Source organism: Schistocerca nitens, chromosome 5 (assembly GCF_023898315.1).
Source record: "Schistocerca nitens isolate TAMUIC-IGC-003100 chromosome 5, iqSchNite1.1, whole genome shotgun sequence".
Classification (NCBI taxonomy): domain Eukaryota; kingdom Metazoa; phylum Arthropoda; class Insecta; order Orthoptera; family Acrididae; genus Schistocerca; species Schistocerca nitens.
The window spans coordinates 662,603,609-662,617,215 of record NC_064618.1 but is presented as its reverse complement, the minus strand read 5'-3'; the positions used below and the strand labels follow the sequence as shown (position 1 = coordinate 662,617,215).

At 44.1% G+C, this 13,607-nt stretch overlaps 1 protein-coding gene and 1 pseudogene across 1 annotated transcript in view; one reads left to right on the top strand and one right to left on the bottom strand.

Moving 5' to 3' along the window:
• LOC126259745 (uncharacterized) overlaps nt 1–13,607 on the top strand; it is a 333,725-nt gene that overhangs the window by 204,236 nt on the left and 115,882 nt on the right. The window lies entirely within an intron of this gene.
• On the bottom strand, nt 5,658–5,775 carry LOC126261055 (5S ribosomal RNA; annotated as a pseudogene).

Below are 13,607 nucleotides of genomic sequence, written 5' to 3'. Positions count from 1 at the left end.
CAATTACTTTTCACTTCACATATTTATCTAATACTTTAACGGTTCTCAGTCAATTTAGGATAAATTATTTGGTTAATATACGTCTTTTATTTTTACGACTAATAGTGTACTATCTTGGCTTCTTAGTGAACTGCTTATCTTTTCATAGCTGTTAACCATCAGTATTTGTCGAGCACGGGCAGTTGACTTACAGATGCGACATTGAAAACGTATGATAACCTTAGCTTACCATTCCATACTATACAGTACTGCTAGTGAAATGTAACTAAAAGTACAACTGATTTGTTGAGTTAGTATTCGTCCTGATGTCTGTTCTCTTTCATAAGTAAATGTGAGCCACTGAACGGCGTTGAGTGGCAGCTCCCACTCGACGGGGCTCTTTCCCAGTTCAGTATAGCCCCGAAGTCCGCATGACAGAAAAACGAATTACTACCGACCGCCGAAGGGCTAGTATTGACCATCGAGTTACTTTAATCGTCCGTGAACACAAACTCCAAATACGACGTGTATCGTAATTAACAGGATGGATACGAGTCAAAATACACGATAAAAGAAGCTAAAAATGGTTCAAATGGCTCTGAGTACTATGGGACTTAACATCTATGGTCATCAGTCCCCTAGAACTTAGAACTACTTAAACCTAACTAACCTAAGGACAGCACACAACACCCAGCCATCACGAGGCAGAGAAAATCGCTGACCCCGCCGGGAATCGAACCCGGGAACCCGGGCGTGGGAAGCGAGAACGCTACCGCACGACCACGAGATGCGGGCATAACAGAAGCAACCTCGTTCCAGCACATCTGCATCCGCAATTGAACCACTTGCAAAATAATTGTGGATATGTGGTTAAGAGGCGTCATTGACTTCTGTACAAAAGATTGCTCTAGCTGGCACAACTGTATTTGAAATTTCAACTTTCATCCCCATCTTATGGGGATTTGCGAACCGTCCTTAGGTACTGCTGTATGGATTTGATTTCTGTCACCCGACACACGATACCTTCAACAAAAGTGATGTGCAGCACATAAACCTATAGGGCTATATCAAATATCTTGAAGATTTGTCGGCATACAAAATTCCAAAAACGCACAACAACCCCATACAAAAATATCTGTACATGAAGAGTAGTGCTCCAATTCCAGAGATTGGGACATGAACATCATAACACGCAAAGTAATTCTTTTAGCTAGGGTCACTGAAAGGGTTGCGAATGAATTCAGCTTCTGATTTAGGTATGAGTGGACTCCTGAATTTATTGTGTGGTAAAAGATAATATTCTACGCACTGAGCTATCCGAAGACGTTTCGTGGCCAAGAACTAAGTTTTAATCTGTCACTTTCCCCGGATTATCCTGTGACAACCGTGCGTCATATTTTCTATACTATTTGTTCGTCCATATATTCTAAACGTGAATGTGTGAAAATTATCATTTGTGTGGTTTGAGATAACATCCCTAAATCCATATTCTTGGAGTTACTACCATTTAGCAGAGTTCAATGTCAGAGATAGTTCATTTGGGCTCGTTGGAAATAAGTAATAATATAAAATAGTTCTCTGTTATTGTTTTCAAAAGATCCAACTGATTTCACAAGAGTATATCTTCTATATGCACGGACACACAAATATGCTACGCTTTTCACTATTTCGGTTAGAGGCAAAGTTTCCAATGACCTTTCACAATTATTCAATGTCCCCTCCACCGGGTGCACAAGAAACATAGACACGATCGTCGAACTCGTCTCAAGTTCTGATAGCCTATTTTAGAGCTACTGATGTTACGACCCGAGCCAGTGTCGCTTTGTTATCAGGAGGTCGAGTGGAGAACAAGGGTGAATGATCCTGTATAGCGTCTGGAAATAATGAAACATCAATCAATTACCAGCCATGTATTGGCGAATGTTCTGCAGTCACTGCGTCTTCTTCATGGCGCTGCCTAGCAACGACAGTGCTGAGTCTGGATTGTATGAAATCGCTAGCTGGCACGACAGTGCGCAGCGAGGAACTTGCTGAGAACGTGTCCTGACGTTGCCTATGGTCAGTACTACCGCCCCGTCGCAGGAGGAAGCGGGAGCCGTGCGTCCCTGCAGTCTTGTGTGGCTCTGGACGCCCGTCAGAACTATAGCGCTCTCGATGAATAAAGTTGCACTTAGACAAATATCTGCATGCCCATGTTGTCGCCTATCGATCTGACGTCCAGGCTCAAGACACAGCAGCAACACCAATAACAGTCCGAGTAGCGGTCCCAGCATATTACACCGAATCGCTAAAAGAACTGGTATAGTCATGCGTAATCAAATACAGACATATGTAAACAGGCAGAATACAGCGCTGCGGTCTCCAATGTCTGTATAAGACAGCCAGTCTGGCGCAGTTGTAAGATCGGTTACTGCTACTACAATGGCAGGTTATCAAGACTTAAGTGAGTTTCAATGTGGTGTCATAGTCGGCACACGCGCGACGGAACACAGCATCTCCGAGGTAGCGAAGAAGTAGGGATTTCCCAGTACGACCATTTCACGAGTGTACCGTGAATATCAGGAATCCGGTAAAACATCAAATCTCGAACATCGCTGCGGCCGGAAAAAGATCCTGCAAGAACCGGATCAACGACGACTGAAGAGAACCGTCCAATACGACGGAAGTGCAACCCTTCCGCAAATTGCTGCAGATTTCAACAAGTGTCAGCGTGCGAACCTTTCAACGAAACATCATAGATATCACATAGTGATCATCTTCAGTGCTGTGGTGTACAAATTAAACTCAGACACTGGTATCAAGTTATCAATAACCAAAACTCATTTGTGGTTATTGATAACTTGATACCAGTGTCTGAGTTTAATTTGTACACCACAGCACTGAAGAAGATCACTATGTGATCGAAAATCGATTCTGCTATCAATAAAACATCAATATTACGGCGAATGTTTTATGATTGTTGCAAAGCTATTATTTATGTGACCACTTTTATGCCTCAAGATGGGTTAGTTTGTCTCTACGTAGATTTTTCTTAGTGTTGATTCCGTAAACTGAGAATATGCTTTGAAAGAGAGATATAATACTGAAGACAAATTTCATCTGGGAATAAATATACTGAGAATCAGTAATTTGTATATACGCTGACCTGAACAAGCTTTTGAAAGACGTTGCACAGTTCACGTTTTCCGACCCGCAAAATTTTTTCTTTGCTTGATGAGTTACCCAAAAATATATCGTACGACATACTGCAATGACAACAGTATCTAAACCACCCGTTACAGTGCGTGAAAAATTAAATCTAACTTTTTACACGAATAGAGTCTGCCACAGTGCCGACAATACATAGTTCTAGAAGCAGAGGCAATTTCTAACATACCGCGAATCACTTAGATAAGATCATCACCTTCTGAGATCTGTATCGCTGATTCAGCAGGTAGTAGCAGCTGTAATCGCGTGACATTAGCCCATGACTTTTTAGAAATCGTGGCATTCTCATCAAAACGGCACTGTAACATTGCCTCACTCATGATTCGTCTCTAGCTCAACGAAACAGTCTAAAGCCTGTTATTACACTCGTAGATAAATAATTTCATTTGGAGTAATTGTTTAGAACTGGAAGCATTAATTACGTGAAGGGACCGGTTGGTAGGACGTGTTCTGAGGCATCAAGGGATCACAAATTTAGCATTGGAGGGCAGCGTGGAGGGTAAGACCAAGAAATGAATATACTAAGCAGATTCAGAAGGATGTAGGTTGCAGTAGGTACTGGGAGATGAAGAAGCTTGCACAGGATAGAGTAGCATGGAGAGCTGCATCAAACCGGTCTCAGGACGGAAGACAACAACAACAACAACGACAACTGAGTACCCCACGTGCAAACGCGGCTATGTGACCAAAAACCAAAAATTTAATTAGAGCCCGTTTTGCACTCGCTATCTAAGTGTAAGAACAGAAAGAAAGCCTATAGTCCGCCTGCCGTCTCGCCGCGCTGTCCATCGCAGCTAAAGGCGCTTACTGGCGCACACAGAGAACAGTGGCAAGACGCAGCCATCACGGGTGAACGTCATGCACGTCCCCTTAGCTCTGTAGTCTTTTTCACATAATTTTACGGAAAATTTTCATAAAAAAACGACTTTTACGTTTCATATATCTTTATAGGCCAGCTTCGTGATAAAGTGCCCATTATCTGACTAATGGTCATACTCAGCGTGACATTCAAATTTAAGTAAGATGCTGCGAGAAATTAGAAAAAGTTTGCAATGGAGAATATAGGTCACTATTATTTTTCATTTGATGCGTATTACACCGTATGTTGCTGCAAATGATATTTAGTTGTGTTATTGAATTTTTCTTTAGACTTGAGAGGAGGTCTCTATCTACCTCCTGTCGCGAGAAAATAGAATTTATGTGGGGCGTTCACATCCGACAGCATGCGCACGAGAATAAAATATTCATAACAACCTCATATCTCCTAAATCGTTCCAGATATCGAAACGAGATTTTATTCAATGCAATAGTGTGATTTTTAAAACGTCGTTGCTATCTAATGAAAAGCGCATTTGTTAGCGTGAAAATAAACATGAAATTTCTTCTCTTGTGTTACAGTAAACCAACACAATGAGGTGTTCTGTAAGGCATTGACCTCTTTGATCGCCTATTGCTTGTTTAACAACAAACTGTCTTAATATCTGTGCCGGCCGCGATGGTCTCGCGGTTCTAGGCGCGCAGTCAGGAACCGTGCGACTGCTACGGTCGCAGGTTCGAATCCTGCCTCGGGCATGGATGTTTGTGATGTCCTTAGGTTAGTTAGGTTTAAGTAGTTCTAAGTTCTAGGGGACTGATGACCACAGCAGTTGAGTCCCATAGTGCTCAGAGCCATTTGAACCATCTTAATATCTGTTCCGGCGTAACGACAAACGCCGGCACGAAATTCAAAACGTAAGAACGGAGAGGGCTGTGAGACGACGTCAGCCAATAGTACGCTGACAAGGACGACACCACAACAGGAGCGGCAACTACACGAAAAAGCCGGCCGGTGTGGCCGAGCGGTTCTAGGCGCTACAGTCTGGAACCGCGCGACCACTACGGTATCAGGTTCGAATCCTGCCTCGGGCATGTATGTGTGTGCTGTCCTTAGATTGGTTAGGTTTAAGTAGTTCTAAGTTCTAGGGGACTGATGACCTCAGAAGTTAAGTCCCATAGTGCTCAGAGCCATTTGAACCATTTTTTGAACTACACGAAAAGAATATGAGCACCGCGCCGCCTAGCCGCGGCCGGATTGAAAGACAAGTCGTCATATTAACGCTACAGCAGTGACTTATGAACTGTTTTTTGTTTTGCTTGCATTGCAATTGTATATACCAAAGGACATTGATTATTTGCAAGTCGCCATTTGCTTGCGACACCTGTTTTGTGAATACACAAATTTAAGTATTGTCAGTTTAACTTACTGTAATAAACTAAACTAAACTCCGTCCGAACAGGCCTTGGAAGGCCCAACGGTACTGGTTGGCCGCCGTGTCATCCTCAGCTCACAGGCGTCACTGGATGCGGATATGGAGGGGCATGTGGTCAGCACACCGCTCTCCCGGCCCTATGTCAGTTTACGAGACCGGAGCCGCTACTTCTCAGTCAAGTAGCTCCTCAGTTTTCTTCACAAGGGCTGAGTGCTCCCCGCTTACCAACAGCGCTGGGCAGACCGGATGGTCACCCATCCGAGTGCTAGCCCAGCCCGACAGCGCTTAACTTTGGTGATCTGACGGGAACCGGTGTTACCACTGCGGCACGGCCGTTGGCACTTACTGTAATAAACTCCATTAATATGATTTGCTTGAATTGTTGTCTAGCGATCCGTGAAAACAGCTTCCTAGGCACCCTATAACAGACGAGTGGCCAGGATACCACTACTACATCCTGTAGCAACAGCTCTTCCAAGGTTTGTGCAATTTATACCATATTTTTGAAAAAAAAGCGAAATTTATCGTGGCAATTACATAATTGTACGCGTCACTCAGAACTCGTTACTGATTACACTTCTCTGAAGGAAAAAAGTTTAGCAACTCAGATGAAAAGAAATCGCCAATTATGTTCCAATTTTCGGGGAATCCCGTAACCTAATGAATCATCAATGATGAACAGCCATGAATAAAACTTACCACAGGATTTTCTTTCTGCACCTCAGTTCTATTTGGCGTATGAAAAAGTACAGCAAATAACATACCATTTTTCCGATCTTATCCCTGTACAGAGCGAGCGAGTGAATTATCTTACCACAAATATCTTGTACATCATGAGTGAGATTAACTCTGACTAACAGCTGACAAGATCCTGCGAGCCGTCAGAGTGTTCACAGTTTGAGAGTTACGAAAGAGGTTAACTTGGTCAGTTCTATTCTGCAGCAAAGTATCTGTGGATGACAAGGTTATGAAAACATAATTTTCATTACTTCATAACCCACTTGAGACAATTCACTAAGCTTAAAAAATGGCTCTGAGCACTATGGGACTTAACTTCTGAGGTCATCAGTCCCCTGGAACTTAGAACTACTTAAACCTACCTAACCTAAGGACATCACACACATTCATTCCAGAGGCAGGATTCGAACCTGCGACCGTAGCGGTCGCGCGTTTCCAGACTGTAGCGCCTAGAACCGCTCGGCAACTCCGACCGGCCACTAAGCTTAAAACAGACTATAAATATATATAATCTATCTTCAGTATATCAAAAGACAAAGTTAAGGTGAAGAAGATTCGCCATTCTCCTCTGAACTGTGATAGAAACAAAAAGATTATACACTATTTGCTTTTCATTTTCATATTTCTCAGATGAAGAAGAGGGAGAAAGTCATTTGATAAGTTCAAATGGTTCAAATGGCTCTGAGCACTATGGGACTTAACTGCTGAGGTCATCAGTCCCCTAGAACTTAGAACTACTTAAACCTAACTAACCTAAGGACATCACACACATCCATGCCCGAGGCAGGATTCGAACCTGCGACCGTAGCAGTCGCGCGGTTCCAGACTGTGGCGCCTAGAACCGCTAGGCCACTTCGGCCGGCCTTTGATAAGTTTCCATTCCAGTCGTTCACTACTAAAAATGTGATGGGTTATGGCCTTCTTCCAGAACTGCAACAGAATTGGCGATTTATTTCTGTCTAAGTTGTTAAGATTTTCTCATTTGAAGACGCATCATGAGTTATGAGTAGTGGCTATGTTTCTCTTGTTGCTAGTTTTAATTTTCCTTCTTTTGCTAAAACATAGTATAATCTGCATAAACTCGCCACGCATTAGCTATTGCAATACAATTCTGAAACAATGTCTTATTAAACAAGCAATCGGCGATCACAGAGAGCAATCGTTTACAGAAAACTTTCTTGTTTCAATTTGCAGTGACATATGAGAACAAATTTTATGTCTGTTCATAACAAACAACTGACTGATCGGAAGTGCCCGTATTTGGCCAGAAACCAGATTAGTATTCTCCGAGTATATTTTCAGGGCACTTTCGTTTATCCCTTCGTTTGTTGTGAATTAGGCGCTGCCGCACAAAAAGATTAATAAAGTTATCCTGGTACATTGATGCGTGGATTTTAGCGAAGCAGACACACAAACAAAGTGAAAGTAACACAGAATTATTCATAGTAAAATATACTACTCAGATTTGGTAACGGTGGTTACAGCAGTTGTAGAACGCAGAATTAGCCTACCTCACTCCTCCTTACTTGGCAGATGCGCTGACCACTACGACATCTGGACACAGTGGTCACCACAGCCACAGGGACTGAAAACAAACTAAATAATGTTCTCTGAACAAAAGTCGAAAGAAAACTTATCTTCTGTCTCGATGTACTATTGGAAGAACAGTTCCAGTCTAACACTACTCAGATAAATCTCTATGCAGGCGGTCTCTGTCCATACACGATAATTCCATTCACTGTTCTGTTTCTACTGAAGATCTACTGAAGACTATCCACTGACTATCAGACGCTGTTTCTATCTCACGTGACGTTTTAAAGACTTGAAGACACGACGAACGTTCTACAGGAACTGCTCACCAAGACTCGGACTGACTTACAACTTGCATCTGACAACTACTGCTCGTGCGCGGTACTTAAGCACGCGTTTCTTTTCCTGATGGCGCTGCTGCTCCAGGATACGTGATTCTCGCGTGCAGCGGGATTGGTCTGCGCGCAGAGATTTTTCTGCTGCCGACGGACGTTCACAGCGTTTCTGGTACCAAATGGCACAAACTCTTCTTGTGTGATATCTCAGTACACCACATCGTGTAGCTCATCTGAAAATATCATGTAGGCTGAGTTCAATTAATTTATGCCCGTGTATTTTTCAGATGCTAATTTGGAGTTTCTTGTATGTTTGGCACATTCTTCCAATTTTCCGTTCTACATTGACATTACACTACGCAAGCCACGTAATGGCGTGTGGCGGACTGTACTTCTAGTACCCCTAGATGATCCCCCCTACGCTGTTCCATTCGCAAATGGGGCGTAGAAGAATGATTGTCAGTAACCCTCTGTATTGCTCGAATTTTCTCGTCGTAAGCAAGATGTGTGTGGCAGGAAGTAACAAGTTGTCCGATTCTTCCCGGAAAATGCTCTCTCGAAATTTCAATAGTAAACCTCTCCCCGATGTTCAAAGCGTTTCTTGAATCGTCTGCCAATGGAGTCTGTTGAACTGTCGGCAACGCTCTCGCGCCGACTAAATTATCCCGTGACGAAACGAGCACCTCTTCTTTGAATCTTCTCTATTCCTATCAGTCCTACCTGCTAAATATCCCACACTGATGAACAATATTCAAGAATCGCTCGAAAAAGCGCCTTTTAAGAAACTTTCTTCGTGGATGAGTTACATTTCCTTCAGATCCTTCCTGAGAATCTCAGTCTGGCATTTCTCCTGCTGTTTGTTTTATGTGGTCATTCCATTTAAGGTCGCCCTGGATAGTTGCTCCTAGTTATTTTACGATAGATACTGTGTCCAGCGGTTCCTCATCAAATGTGTAGTTGTACAACAGTCGCTTTCTTTTCCTATGTATGCGCAATATCTAATGTATATTTACGTTCAGGGCCAACTGCAAGAGCGTGCACCATTCATCAATTCTCTGCAGGTCATTCTGCAAATAGATACTGTCTTCTAGCGTTCCTACTGTGTTAACCGCATCACCTGCTTACGGCTTGTTCTTGTTAGATAAGAAACCCATGAATGTTTGTGTCTATGGTGGGGCACTGAGTTCACACGACGCAACTGAAGGCAATCTCGAGAGGGATGTGCATTGTTGAATGTTGATTGGCGGTGGACCAACACGGCTCCCCAACACATCTGCATGACTTCGTAGCTAAGGTACTTTACGCGTACTAGTGCGGTACACCAACTCGCGGTAGCCGGTTCAGATCCTTGAGGTATAATGTATTCCGTCGTCAGTGTTTGCTTGGAAAGAGGAGGAAATGTGGCGGCGAACAGTTCCTGACCATTGTTCTGTGTACCAGTGCATTGGATTAAATCGCGAATCTTTGCAGAATGTTTGATGAAGTAACGCCATCCGACAGTGTTGACAGTGGCAGCTAGAAACGTGAGTTGTGCAAATATGAAGCTGACTATGCTGGTTATGTATAGTACAGGTCCGCCTGTGTAGTGATGTGATAGTAAAATAAATAAATGAATACCTGACTTACATCTAACCGAAACGGGCCGGTGAAAGAGGACTGCCGTCTAGCATAATAGACGGTAACTCAGCTTTCGCTGTCGCACTTTGCGAAGAAATAAACGAGATACTTCGAGCACGGCTTCCTCTGAAAGGAGAAACTACGACAAAGTAACATCAAAGACTCTGTCTGCTGACCCAGACGTAGATGCGAAGTCAAAGTGTGACATCAAAGACTGGACTTTAATAAGTGCTCTGGAGCGTGCAGCGAGGGCTCGTGAATAGCCGTCGAAGCGCCCACAAGACAAAAGTGAAGGAGTGGCAGGAGAAGAGACGAGGGGTAAGAGAAAAAAAACGGCAAGGAAGCTGTGAAAGTGTAAGATGATGTAAAAAAAAGGGGGGGGACGTTGTACCCATCCTCGGAAAAGAGCACGGAATTAGAAGTCTTCTACATTAAATTCAACGCGATTCACGTCACTGGCAACTGAGACTGAAGTCCTGTGTTATATTCCCCATCATCACTTTCTTATGAAACTCTCTAGGCGAGGTACATATGACACTAGATAAGCAACGACACCGACGGAAGAAAATGGCAGCAGCAAAGAACAATTAATGTAGAGTAATGAAATTTCGGGAATACATTTTTGAAGGTAGCATATTTAAGTGATTAACATTGCAAGATCACAGACTAATGTAAGTGCTAGATAAACCATTGCAAATGTGAACACTTTAATAAACGGTGTAACAACCAAAGTGTTGAATGCAGGCATGCAAATGTACATGCATTCAGCTGTGCCGCATATGTGCTTGTTGGATGCATTTCCATGCCTGTTGCACTTGATCGGTCAATACATGGACGGCCATTGCTGTTTGTGGATGACGCTGGAGTTGTCGTCCGATGACGTCACATATTTGCTCGACTGGAGATAGATCTGGGGATTGACATCGCAAAGGCAACAAGTCGACACTCTCTAGAGTATGTCGTCTTACAACAGAGGTATATGGGCAACCGTTACCATGTTGGTAAACACCCTCGGAAATTCTGTTCATGAATGACAGCACAACAGGTCGAATCACCAGACTGACGTACAACTTTGCAGTCAGCATGCGTGGGATAACCACGAGAGTGCTCCTACTGTCATACGAAATCGCACCCTAGACCGTAGCTCCAGATGTAGGTCCAGTGGGTCTAGCATGCAGACAGATTGGTTCCAGGCGCTCAACTGGCCTCTTTCTAAACAACACACGGCCGCACTGGCTCCGAGGCAGAGCCACCTGTCATCAGAAAAGACAACAGCCCTCCATTGGGCTCTCGCTTGACACCACTGAAGTCGCAAACGGCGGTGGTTTGAGGTGAGTAGAATGCACGCTACAGGACTCCTGGCTCGGAGCAGTCCATGAAGTAATCAATTTGTAACGGTTCGTTGTGTGACTGTGGTGCTAACCGCGGTTCAAATTGCTGCTGCAGATTCAGTAGGATACGACAGAGCCATACGCCGAACACGATGGTCTTCCCTCTCGATAGTGCTACGTGGTCCTCCGCAGACTGGTCTTCTTCCCGTTGTACTTCCTCGTGACTACAGCTACCAGCGATCATGTACAGTGTTTACATTCCTAGCAAGTCTGTCTGCAGTATCGGAGGAGGAACATACAACTTCTCGAAGCCCTATTACTCAACCTCGTTCAAATTCAGTGAGGTCTTGATAATGGTGTTTTGTCGCCTTAAAGGCATTCTCGACTAACAGTAGCTCACCAACGACCGTTAAAGAGTGTATTTAAAGAGAATCTGTTCTGCATCCTCGGCCGGCCGGTGTGGCCGTACGGTTCTAGGCGCGTCAGTCTGGATCCGTGTGAACGCTACGGTCGCGGGTTCGAATCCTGCCTCGGGCATGGATGTGTGTGATGTCCTTAGGTTAGTTAGGTTTAAGTAGTTCAAAGTTCTAGGGGACTGATGGCCGCACATGTTGAGTCCCATAGTGCTCAGAGCCATTTGAACTATTTCTGCATCCTCATAGTGGCGCTACTAGCGCCATAGTTATGCGACTGGCGAGATATTTGAATAGACATCATCTTTCAGATGTCGAAACACGCCTGCCAAATTTCGTTTATGTTACGCAACTTCTTCTTGGTGTTATGATTTTTTTCCCGTCAGTGTATAACTGTCAGATTGCACTACAGACAATTAAAATTGCTACACCAAGAAGAAATGAAGATGATAAACCGGTATTCATTGGACAAATATATTATACTAGAACTGACATGTTATTACATTTTCACGCAATTTGGGTGCATAGATCCTAAGAAATCAGTGCCCAGAACAACCACCTCTGGCCATAATAACGGCCTTGATACGCCTGGGCATTCAGTCAAACAGAGCTTGGATGGAGTGTACAGGTACAGCTGCCCATGCAGCTTCAACACTATACCACAGTTAATCAAGAGTAATGACTGGTGTATTGTGACGAGCCAGATGCTCGGCGTGCACCCAGATTCGTCATTGAGTACACCATCGCAGGCGCTGCTGTCTGTGATGCAGCGGCAAGGGTAATCGCAGGGATGGTCTCCGAGCTGATACTCCATGCTGCTGCAAACGTCGTCGAACTGTTCGTGCAGATGGTAGTTGTCTTGGAAATGTCCCCATCTGTTGACTCCGGGAACGAGACGTGGCTGCACGATCCGTTACAGCCATGCGGATAAGATGCCTGTCATCTCGACTGCTAGTGATACGAGGCCGATGGGATCCAGCACGGCGTTCCGTATTACCCTCCTGAACACACCGATTCCATATTCTGCTAACAGTCACTGGATCTCGACCAACGCGAGCAGCAATTTTGCGATACGATAAACCGCAATCGCCATAGGCTACAATCCGACCTTTATCAAAGTCGGAAACGTGATGGTACGCATTTCTCCTCCTTACACGAGGCATCACAACAACGTTTCACCGGTCAACTGCTGTTCGTGTATGAGAAATCGATTGGAAACTTTGCTCATGTCAGCACAATGTAGCTGTCGCCACCGGCATCAACCTTGTGTGAATGCTCTGAAAAGCTAATCATTTGCATATCACAGCATCTTCTTCCTGTCGGTTAAATTTCGCGTACGGGTCTTTCTGGATACAGAAAATATTCAACAGCTGTCCTGGCCAGCACATTCTCCAGATCTCTCACCAATTGAAAACGTCTGGTCAATGGTGGCCGAGCAACGGGCTCGTCACAATACGCCAGTAACTACTCTTGATGAACTGTGGTATCGTGTTGAAGCTGCATGGGCAGCTGTACTTGTACACGCCATCCAAACTCTGTTTGCCTCAATGTCCAGGCGTATCAAGGCCGTTATTACGGCCAGAGGTGGTTGTTCTGGGCACTGATTTCTCAGGATCTATGCACCCAAATTGCGTGAAAATGTAATCATATGGCAGTTCTAGTATAATATACTTGTCCAATGAATACCCGTTTATCATCTGCATTTCTTATTGGTGTTGCAATTTAAATGGCCAGTAGTGTAGTAATCAAGCAGCAAGCGGGAGATTATGAAAATCATGGATGTGGTTTTGAAGGCTTTGTGGGTTGCATAAGACACATAGATACGGACCTGAATCACCCTGTATGTAACATTAACAGTAGGTCTTGAATATGCTGTTGTTGTTGTGGTCTTCAGTCCTGAGACTGGTTGGATGCAGCTCTCCATGCTACTCTATCCTGTGCAAGCCTCTTCATCTCCCAATACCTACTGCAACCTACATCCTTCTGAATCCTTTTAGTGTATTCATCTCCTGGTCTCCCCCTACGATTTTTACCCTCCACGCTGCCTCCAATACTATATTGGTGATCCCTTGATGCCTCAGAACATGTCCTACCAACCGATCCCTTCTTCTAGTCAAGTTGTGCCACAAACTTCTCTTCTCCCCAATCCTATTCAATACCTCCTCATTAGTTATATGATCTACCCATCTAATCTTCAGAATTCTTCTG